The sequence below is a fragment of the Marmota marmota genome, unplaced genomic scaffold (genome assembly GCF_001458135.2).
Source record: "Marmota marmota marmota unplaced genomic scaffold, marMar, whole genome shotgun sequence".
Classification (NCBI taxonomy): domain Eukaryota; kingdom Metazoa; phylum Chordata; class Mammalia; order Rodentia; family Sciuridae; genus Marmota; species Marmota marmota.
In genome coordinates, this window is record NW_026000170.1 from 8,123,268 (window position 1) to 8,135,688 (window position 12,421).

A 12,421-nucleotide genomic window follows, 5' to 3' on the forward strand; every position below is an offset into this window, starting at 1 on the left:
CAGGCACATCTCTCCCAGCCAATCCTGTAAGCAGGCTGATTAGAGGGAGAGGGGAGAGCTGGGTGGATTTTCATGACCAGTTGTTCCCTGTTAAACCTCTCTTCATGTTTAATTTTCTCTTGGTTTCACACCATGGACCAGCCAGGAAAGCAACCTGTTTTATTCTGACATCTTGAAGAACCTCCTTTAGATGTCATTCTAAAATATTTTGCTACACTCTGAATTTTAAGGAATGCAAGTCCATTGAACATTTAATATAAAAATAAAATATATATGCATATTGCATATGAGAATGTTTGTAAATTACATAATATGTAATATATTTATGTAGTTTGTATGTATATTATTTTATAATAAAAATTAAAATAGTGAAAAAGATAGTCCACATACAAAATAAAGGGAATAAAAAGCTATGAAATGTTGGCATTAAGAAATAAATCTTGATAGAGACAACTTAATAGGTATGAAATATTATAACAAGTATAAATGGCTTTTATTAACTTTTATTAAGAAGGGATAATCCCTATTGGATGAAGAAGAATCTAATATTACTTTTTGCAATAGCTCCATGGTTAAAACCAAGACTAAAAAATATGAATCAAAAGAAAGCAGGGACACCAATCTGATATCAGATAATGTAGAATTAGCAATGCAAAAATAAATGGAAGTTTGGGCTGGGGATGTGGCTCAAGCGGTAGCTCACTTGCCTGGCATGCATTCGGCCCAGGTTCGATCCTTAGAACCACATACAAACAAAGATGTGTCCGCCGAAAACTAAAAAAAAAAAATATAAAAATTATCTCTCTCTCTTAAAAATAAATAAATGGAAGTTTGCATTTTCATCAGTTACCATTTTATTTTATTAAGTAGAGTGCACATATTATTCTATCCTGAAAGTGCAATAAATATTAAAATAAGAATTGAAATGGTGAGAAACTACAAAGTAAAAACAAACAAACAAACAACAACAACAAAAAAAAAAACACGAGAGAGCTGTAAATGTTTGTTGGAAATTTGAGTAATAAAGTCATGTAAAACTAATTAAATAAAAATGAGACAACTATTTAATCTCAGAAAAGGATAAAAAATCAACCTAAAATTAAAATGTAACTGGATTATTCTTATACTAACAGCATTTACTTTATAATAATTTTATGAACACTAAATATTTTGAAAAAAAATTTGTTAAAAAGAAATATTGGGAGATAAATTTTATGTATGACTGGAAGGGATAGTATTGGAAAGCTGAATGTTCAACTTGCATAGTAAAATGCAGTGTATAATATCTAAGACTGAAAAAATAAAATACAAAAGAAGTGGTATAAACAAGTTTTTTTTAAATATGAGCAGATTAGAAAAAGAAAACCTAAATATCTACGTATAAAATATGCAAACATGATGCATATTGTAAAAATGATATATGTATTCTACTTAATAGATTTAAAACAATTAAATTGAAAATAATTATAAAAGCAAAGGCAAAAATTAATGTTTATGCTGTTCATATCTGAGCAACATTGAATCCTAAATGCAGAAACCTTAAAACAAAAAACATATATACTACCACTAAGACTCTTCACTTACATTTCTGTGGATAAAGCAGACCCAAGAAAATGATACAATTAATCTGAATGATATGTTCTATGGCACTGATATTTTATATGCATGTGTACATATATATTAGTTTGTGTATGTGTAAATATATCAAATGTTACGTTTGAATTCAAGGGATCTTTTTATTATGTATTCTTAAAACAATAAGAGCTGAAATGCATGAATAATACTTATCAAATGTGATACACAGCACTACAGTGTATAATATGCTGTTTTCCTTAATTTTTTTATTTTAAAATTATAAATATATTCCTTTATTATTTTATTATCTTTCTGTTTGTCTTTATGTCCTTTAATATTTTAGACTTTTTTTTTATAATTATTATCAGTAACATTTGAATTATTCTCACATAAGATGCGAAAAATCATTCATCTTACCGAATCTTTACATTTTCATTCCCTTATCCCAAATGTATTTACATTGTTTTTCTGTATTCTTTTCATTTTGTTTCCACAAATTTTGATGATCCCAACTCTTGCTTGTGCATCTGATAGTGTGAGACACTGTGTAGCCATCTGAATGTATAATTTTAATTTGTAATCCTGTATGTATAGAATTTGATACATTTACAAATACTCATTTTAGTTATTGATCACTTGATTCACTACAACCAATTCCCTAATGTTTTCCTCAGAAATAGATCATAGGAACTCTATTTCTTGGAGTTATTAAATAATCAAACATAACCATTTCTATTTTTTTCTTTAAAAATCAGTGATATATTTCATATAAATTAATGAGTCAGCCTTTCTGTTATTAAAGACCCACCAAGCATTGATCACTTTTTCTAATATTCCTTGAATTATTACATTTATTCACTAAACAAATATTTACTGAGTTTATTACATGTAATTATGTAACTGTCTTGGTTTATATAATGGTGATACAGTCATACCAAAACAAGATAATGTTTTGGAGAAAATGCCTAACAGTATACTTCTAATCTTTGAAAAAATTGTGTGTACAGTAAGTCCTCAATATAAGATTGGTTATGATATATCAATTTTCCTTTCATATTATGAATATTTTTAATTGTTGATCTCAATTCTTTTTTCCCATTTTCATTTATTTTCTTTCTTTTTTGGTTTAATTAGTTACACATGACAGTACATTTATTTTCTTTTTAAGTTTTGTATTATTTTTTAAATTGCACATATTTATGAGTTAAAGTATGATAGATCAAATCAGAGTAATTAATGCTTTCATCTTATTTCCATTACTTTGTGTTTGGAGGCTTTGAGCCTAGTTATTCACAAAATAGTTAGAAGTTATTGTGAACTATAGTCACCCTACTGTGCTGTTGAGCAGTAGAACTTATCACTTCTCTTCAGCTCTGTTTTAGTATCCACTATCCAACCACTTTCTCTCTTTTCCCACACTTTCTAGCCTCTAGTCGTTATTATTCAACACCCGGATAAACACTTTGTAGCATCCAATTTTTGTAGCAAGCAATTTTTGTCTTTTTTGGTTTGGCTTATTTCACTTAACATAACAGCCTCTATTCCATCCATTTTGCTGCAGATGAATATAATTTTAAATTGTTGTACAATATTTCTTTTTTATTTTCTTTAGTTGTAGTTGGCTACAATACCTTTCTTTTATTTATTTTTATATGGTGCTGTGGATCGAAGGTGCTAGGGCCTTGAACATGCTAGGTAAGTGCTCTACCCCTGAGCCACAACCACAGCCCAGTTGTATAACATTTCATTCTATGCAAGCTTCTTTTGTTGTTGCATATATTTTAATTATATCTTTAAAATTATAGTTTTCTGCAATTTATTTAGTTGTCTTGTTTCTGAGCACCATTTGGACCCTTTTGTTTATCTGACCCAGGTACATAAAATATAGGTAGACAGCAATTATAACTGAGATGGGTAGGGATAGTAGAGCTTGCTATTTATTCTCACTACATATAGTATAAAGCCTAAAGGAAACAAGATTAATATGTATAAATACATAGCACATAAATAATTTTTATAAGTAAAACATAATTTTTTCTGAGATGCCTTCATGGCTTGAAGCTGGTCTTGTCACTGAGGCTTTGTGCTATGCTATCTTTGAACTATAGACCACATGCATGTTTTCCTTTAATAATAATTAAACTTAATAATAATTAAATAAAAGGCATAAAATAACAGCATGGGCTATATAGAGTAGTTTGGATGAATAGGTTGACTTAAGACTGATTCCAAAAAGATTTTGTAAAATGAAGCAAATCCACTACTACTGTACTGGCATAGAATGACATGAGAGAATTACATTGTCTTCAATCATTTGTACATTTTTTGTTAATTTGCTTCTATTTGTAAATAAGCCATAGTAACGTATGTTTGAATTCCATACAGTGTGCTCAGGATGATATATCCTTCCTTTAGCTATTCCTGTTATAGTATTTATTTCTTGAATGCCTGTTTAGTTTCTCATTCCTACTATGTGTACTCTCTCATCTCTTTCTGTTGTCTTTGAGATCTATTTTAGATTGTAATTTCTTGTTGGAATTCTTGATAAAAAGTATATAAAGAGTTTTCAATAACGCTTTCCTGGTTTTCCTTCTGGTTGCTTATGGATGCTTTTCATGAGATGGGGACACATATTTATTGTCTCTGCAGTCTTAATACTAGAAGATAAATAATATGTTTACTTTTTTTCCCCAAAACTTTAAATACAGTGAAAAGACTCTACCTGAATATTTTGGATTTATTTTAGTTCTTATATCTCCATATGAAGAAAAAAGAATAAATAGATAAACAAGAAGACATAACACAGAATATTTTAAAAGGTTATATTTTTTCTATATGATTGTATTTATCATTTATAAGAATAAAATCAGAAAAAGTAAAGAAAAATAATCTATCATTTATTTAGATTAATTAAACATGAATTTCAGAAACAGAAAATAAAATATAGGTAGCATCAGAGTCACATTTAACTGATAAACTGTAATGAGTTGTGGATGGTTTGAAATTATAAAATAAATCAGAAAATAATTTTAAAAATATAAATGAATATTGCATTTTCAGAAGGAAATACTTTTAAATATGAATAGAAATCTAACAGAAAAAAATCTCAGCAAAAAAGGTAAAAAGTAGAAAGTTTATATCTGTCAAAAATGACAACATAATTGACAATATTGATCACAGAGGAAATTTGTGCAAATTATTAAAAAAACTCTATAATCTAATGTATGTACAAAAACCATTAACAGGCAGCAATGATGTCATGAAGACCAAAATGATTACAAAGAACCACAAGGCATTACAACTTTCCACCCTATTTAAATTATGCTTAATATTTACGGCTAATAATACAAAATGGTATAACTTTATAATATGATTTGATGACACTAAAATTTATAAAAATCTAAATCTCCATGAAATCTATATCTTTGATCCTGAGAATATTGTTTTTCATAAAACATTTTAAGTATTTGATTATAAAGGTAAGAAAAGAGTGAGAAAATATGCTTTGGGAATTTTAATCAATGGAAAAACTGCCAATATATTCTTTTGATATCATAGCACTCATTTATTGCAATAATATAAGACAAAAAAATGACCTATGTATACAACCTAATTACAAAATTTTATATGTTCTGTTAGGATGAATCTGTGTTTATGAACAATGAATTAGGTAAACATTTTTAGTATTTAATTTCATTTACATTATTACATTGTTTGTTAAATATGGATATATTTATTACTCATGTATCAATATCTTTATGAATTAAATGTTCCATTAAGTTGGTTACTTTTCATAGGTTATTTTATAATTCACCTCTAAATTAGGATGGAGTGGCCTCATTTAAAAAAATAGAAGTCACTGTTTTCTTTATATTTTAAGAACAGTAAAAAATCATATTAAGATAATAAACCACATGCACTTGTATTTATCACTCAGCTTTAATAGAATTATTTCAATGCTTTGCCAAAATTTGCTTCAGCTTTTTTTTTTTTAATTAGCACTGTTATCTGCTTTGAAAATGCTGCTGTCCATCTATGTGTGTGTTTGTGGTTATAGAAAAATCTTTGGTTTTCACTCAGCACCTTGAGATGCAAAATGAAGGAATTTATTCATTTTTTAAATTAAAACATTTTAATTTTTAACTCACACATAATTGTTCATATACAAGGGGTACAGAATGACATTTCAATACATGCATCCAGTGTATAATGATCAGATCAGGGTAATTGGTATATCTACAGCATTAGGCATTTATCATTTCTTTTTGTAGGAAAGAGTCAAAAGCCTCTGTATTATTTATTTTGAAATATTAATTGCTATCAAATGAAGTTATCATACTGTGCTGTAAAGCATTATGAGTAATTCCTCCTATCCATCTGCTTCCCTATGCCCATTAGCTGTTTGTTCTTCCTCCCCATACCATTATTAGTAACTATAATTCTATTTTTTTCTCCTTTGATTTCAACAGTTTAGCTTCCATATCTAAGTGCAAATTTGTGCATGGCTTAGTTATTGTAACATAATGCTCTCTAGTTCTATCCATGTTTTTGCAAATGCCATATTTTATAATTTTTTGGCTATATAATAGTCCACCACATAGACACACACATACATCTGAATAAAGAAAACATATTTACACTATGTATTTTTTATTCATTCATTCATTGAGGGAAAACTATTTTCTTTCCTCATCTTGGCTATTATGAAGTGTTTTACAATAAACATGCAAATGCAGATGTTGTTTTAACATACCGATTTCAGCTCCTTTGCATAAATCTGAGTTGGTGGTTAACTGGATGATATGGCAGTTCTATGTCTTGGTCTTGAGAAAACTTCATACTGTTCTCCATAATGGCTGTATTAGTTGACATTCCTCCTATCAGTGTACCAGAGTTCTCCTTTCTCTGCATCCTTGTCAGAATTGATTTATTTCTCTTTCTGATAATTGTCTTTCGGACTAGAATGAGAATGACATTGTTGTTCTTATTTGAAAATAGAGGGATTTTTACTTCTATTTTCTTACTAAGTGATAGGCACCATTGGATACAACCATTCTATATCATATTTCTGAGACATTCTTTCCTGTTATTTATCCTGTTCTATCTAAATGACCAATGTAATATCTCATTGCTGCTACTCAGAGATACTGCATCCCACAACCTCCAGAGTCTCATCCCTTGATGTAAGATGAATTTTCTAGTCAGTAAAGCTGCTTACCAATTTCTGTGTTTTCTCAATCATTTTGAACATCCTATAAAGTATAATGATATTAATATTAGAAATTCTTAAAATCAGAGTAATTTAAATATATTTGTTAGATAAGCTAAGAAGCATGAAGAATTTGAAATGTTAGCCTAATTGCAAATTAAAACACTGTTCTATTGCAGATTCATGGATAACAGAAATACATAAATGGTTGGTTAGATACAAAGGGCTGTATAGCAAGAGGAATACAGCTCAGAATATTTGATTTATTTTCCCTTTCCTCAAGTCCTATGAGTAAAATGCTGATGATCCTGGAGCTTATGAAAACTGTGCCTACCACTTCTTGTTTGAATTCAGCAGAAAAGGAATCTACTCAAAAGGTATTGGGTAGTTCACAGAATAAAACATAAAACCTGTGGTAAGGGTCACCCCCAGTGGTTTCTGCTTCTTTATATCAACAATTTCCAATTTCAGGTACATTTAGCTGGTACATTCTTTACTTTTTTTTTTTCTACACAGAAAGAAATAAAAAATTTTGATTCTATAGTCAAAGGATGGCTTTTCCACCAACTAATATTAATTTAGAAATGAACTTTCTCAAATCTAGGATTGAGTTGCAATACCAGAGAGCCAAATAATATTATAGGTGTCCACTGCATTATTTTTGGATAATAAAATGTCTGAAGTTTAATTCCAGAATTGGAATAATTTGTTTTCTCATGAGTTTTATTGCCCGTGCCCTTGGTTACACCATGAATATAGCAAAAGAGACTTTGATGATGCAATTAAGGTCATAGATGTATTGACCTTGAAATATGGAGAATTTTGTATATTATTAAAATGGGACCAAGGTAATCATGAGTCCTTAAACCAAAAGAGGAAAGCACAGGATGAAGTCCGAACTTTCCAGACTTAAAAAGGAATCATGTATCATTGATGTCCCAAAAATGGAAAGACTCATGAGGAAAGCACAAGGGGAAATGAATTGTGCCAGCAGGATGCTTCATCAAAGACCCCAGCCTTAGTTGGAAACTAAATATAGGGAAACTAACTAGTTAGCCCATCCAAACCAATATGTCACATCATGCCAAGCTTCTGACCTGCAGAAATACGAGATAATAAATTTGCATTGTGTTAAGCCCCTATATTTGTACAAAATTCTTATGGCAGCAATAGAAAATTAATATGATCTCCATGCTAGGTTTATTTAAGAATCATTCCTAAACTCTTAATATGACTGACAGCACCATTTTCTAATTGTCTCTCAGTTTCATTTACTCTCAACTCTAACTTTTCATCTCCTTTTTCATTAGTCTCATTTCTTATTATAACCAATCTAAACTAAACCTTTCTATTACAGTTTTTTTTTTTTGGTGTGGTGATAGTTTACTTTTTATAATTTTGAAATCAATAAATGCAGAAGAGCTTACAAAAATAAAATACAATTTGCATAACTCATCTGTTCTCACTCCCAGATTCCTTTGCTAGAGGCAAGCACTTACAACAATTATGCTTTAAGAGATCACATGGTGTTTATCCCATAAATATAAATAGCATGCTCATACTGGCAATCTTGATTATCATTTTTAAATTTTCTTTCAGATCATAAATGAAAGTTGAAGTCTTATTTCAGTATATCCGTCTCCAGTTTTGCAAATCGTTGACAGTTTTTTAGCCATTTATTTTTTCTACGATTCTACCTTTTTAAATTGAAATTACATAATGCCATATCTCTAGTTCTCTTCGCTTCAAGCATTATCTCATGGCCACTTTATAGTGTAAGCTATGGATACTTAAGCTCTTCAAATTTCTCAGCCTCTCTTTCAATTCTATCAAAACATTTCAAATTTTTATTTATTTTCAACCTTTTTTACATGATAGAATTTAAAAATAACTCCTTTCTTTATTTACCTATACTAAATTCTTCTGTGTTTTTCTAGGTTGAATACAAATGATGAAGTGAAAAGAAACAGAACTTTATCATTCAGTGTGTAAAAACATAATAGCTTGTATAATAAACCCAAATTTATTAAGGGAACTTATAAGCAAAGAAATAGTAGAGAAATAGAATGTGTTAAATAAGGCAGACCTAAAGTAGTTACTGGTGCACTATAGGAAGGGTCTTAATAGAGTCCCTACCTCCTGCATAGCAATGTGTATGATACACCTAGGCAGCTACAGAGCCCAAGGACATTACTACTGAGAAAAATCAAGGACTTCTGGGGCTCAGATACAGGAATCTGTCAGAGGTATTGCACAGATCCAATTTTATTATGACCTTTCAATGACACAAAGCAAATATTATCCACCTACTCATCTAATGTGGATGTACTTTTACGTGTTCTATAAATTGATGGAATTTGTGCTGCATTAAACTTGGCTTCAAATTTGAAGGAAAAAAATCTCTAATATGCACTTGTTGCTTTTATTGTACCTAGGATTTCTTTTTACTTATTTTATATCAGATATAAAATAAACATTCTTTTTATTTCTTCTGTTTTTTTCCCTATTATTTATACCAATATTATTACTGAGGACATTTTCAAATTTCCATCTGTCTGCATGTGTATAAATATTGTATTATTAAAAATATTGTACTATCAAAATTGCAAATATTTATACAGAATTAAATTAATGTACAGAATCAATGTACCAAATGCTGATCTCCCACAGTTATTTTGACTATTTCTCTCCCTCAATCCAGAGTTACATTGAAGCAAATCCCAGACATCATATAATTTCATCTATAAATTTTCCTTATGTATATGTAAAAACCAAAAAATTCTTGTTTTCATTTTCACTCTTTTGCAAGGCTGTCATGGTAGGAAAATTTCTTACAATTTTCATCATTCAATTCTGTTTTTTGTTCATTAATTGATATTTGACCTCTCCCATTTTCACTTCCTTTAACTTACATCTTGATTATATCCTGAAATCAATTCATTTAAAAATGTAAATAAAAAAATTTAGTTCAAGTACCTCTTATTTGAAAACATGTTTACCTTTTAGAGATTTAGTATAAAATTTGTATATTAAAGTCATCGAGCTAATAAATTTGTTACTATATTTAGTCACTTTTTAACTAAACATCCAATCTTATATATATTTTTTAAATTTCTTTTTTCGTTTTAGGTGGATACAATGTCTTTATTTTTTATTTTTATGTGGTGTTGAGGATTGAACCCAGAGCCCCGTGCATGCCAGGCAAGTGTGCTACCGCTTGAGCCACATCCCTAGCCCAATTATATTTCTAATGCTACTCTTATTTCCTTTTTTGATTATTATTTCTTCATTCCAATTGTTATAATTTTCTCATCAACTTTGATGATATGACATTCAATAGGAAGAAGCCTTATGTAAACTTTTCTCTATCCTATTATCTTTTCCTCCTACTTGGAGATTCTATTAAAAATAAACAAAAAAACACTTCTAGAATTGCAACTTTTTTCCTTATATGTACTTATTTTCTGTAACTCTAAGTAGTTGAATGTTGCATGCCTTGTAAATTGTTCTTTATTTTTAAACTATTTTCATTTTGACTCAATATTATTATTGAGTTTGTTAAAGTTTATGCTTAAGTCTTCCTATAAGTATGTTTATTTAAACAATGCTACTTTTTATTTCCTATGATTTTCCTAGTAGTTTCTCCTTTTTTTAAAACATTCTTATATGGACCTAATTCCTTCAGAGTCCCTAGGAAAACTATTATTTTCTTTATAATATTTATAGAGTTCTCTTCCTTGAACAAATTTTTTTCTCTATTCATCTGCTAATTCTGTTTTTATGACAACTTTGTGATTTATGCTGTTGTATTTTCACTTCATATAAATGGTTGGTTTTCTCTTCATGTGTAACTATGTAGCTCTGTGATTTCAAGAACTGCTGTTTTACAGTACTGCTGCTTGTAAAACTGAAGGAGTTTGGAGTCATCCTACAGGATTATTAATAGGCTCTGCCTTAGGTTTCAACCTGAGTTCTGAGCATAGAATCCTCTATCAATGTCAGAAAGTGCAAAGTGCCTATTGATTAGACACTCAGTCTTTATGTTAAGTAATTTAATAAATATCTCCTTGACCACTATGAACATGTTACTGAAACTCTCCTAAATTTTAGATTCTGGAGTTTAAATTATTTTATGAAACACATAAGCACATTCTAGATGAGCAATTAGCTATTTTATGTGGTCAATGAGGGAAAAATCTGATTTAAATGCCAGTGAGTTTAGTATGACTTATACAGAACTTAAATTCTGATTTTCTAATAGTCTAGAAATTGATAGTATTCACTAGTTTGGCATGCATGCTACATATCAAGCAAAAGTTTAATATATCTGGATATTTAGGAGGTTTGCTGGGTGTGACTCATTGGATTAAATAAGGATTTTAAAACAATTAGCTCAGTTGGTATTTCCTCTAATGTAACTTTAATTAATTTTTACATTTTCTTGATTTAAATTTATAAATACTAAAAATAAGTAGAGGAGAAGAAGTTCAAATCACCTCCTTCAACAGCAGACTTTATTCATATGGCATTATATTTAATATGAAAATGGTAAATGATTTCAAAAATAATATAATTGAATTAAAAATAAAATATAAAAATTAATAACTCCACCTAGTTATTGGTGAATATATAAAGATATTGTTTTAGTCAGATTTTTTGCAACTAAGTGATTTGATCAGAACAATTTTAGGGGAGGATAAGTTTATTTGGGGACTCACAGTTTCAGAGGTCTCAATCCATAGACAGCAGACTCCATTCCTCTGGGAGGTGAGCCTGAGCAACATGGCAGAAGAGTGTGGCAGAGGGAAGCAGCTCACATGATGATCCAGAAGCAGAGAGAGAGATTTCCACTTGCTGGATATAAATATATATCCCAAAGCCACACTGCCAATGCCCACCTCCTCCAGCCACACCTTACCCCTGTAGTTACCACTCAGTTAATCCTCCTTAGAGGATTAATTCACTGATTGGGTTAAGACTCTCACAACCCAATAATTTCTCTAAACCTTCTTGCATTGTCTCACACGTGAGCTTTTAGGGGACACCTCACATCCAAACAATAACAAATCTATAATAATGGCTAAATTAGCTTTTAAATATTTCAAATACTTATTTTAAAACACTTGAATATATTATTCAACAATAGAACAAAATATTTGTAACAATTAAGTAATTGTTATTTGAGAATAAAATGTACATTCTATACATTATACATAAAAATATATTTTAGACTAAAATGGCATCAAAATTTTCTTTCAGAAAATTCTAGATCTCATCATTTTTTGCCATCATCAAATAATTGTATGGTATATATATTATGACAATAACATGTTAAAGATATCATATGTTTACACAATGTTTATGAATTCTGTTTCAGTGATCTTTCAGTTGATTTATTGCATATGAGAAAACTCTTATCTGTGTATTTATTTAATACATTATAATATTCTTTTAAACAAGCACCAAAAATAGGTAGATGCATAGTGTTATGGTTTAGATAAGGTGAACTCCCCAAGTCTCATATGTGAGGTAATGCGAGGGGTTCTGAGGAGAAATGATTAGGCCGTATCGTTAATCTGATCAATGAGTTGATTCCCTGATGGGATTAATTGGGTGCTGGCTGAAGGCAGGTGGGTT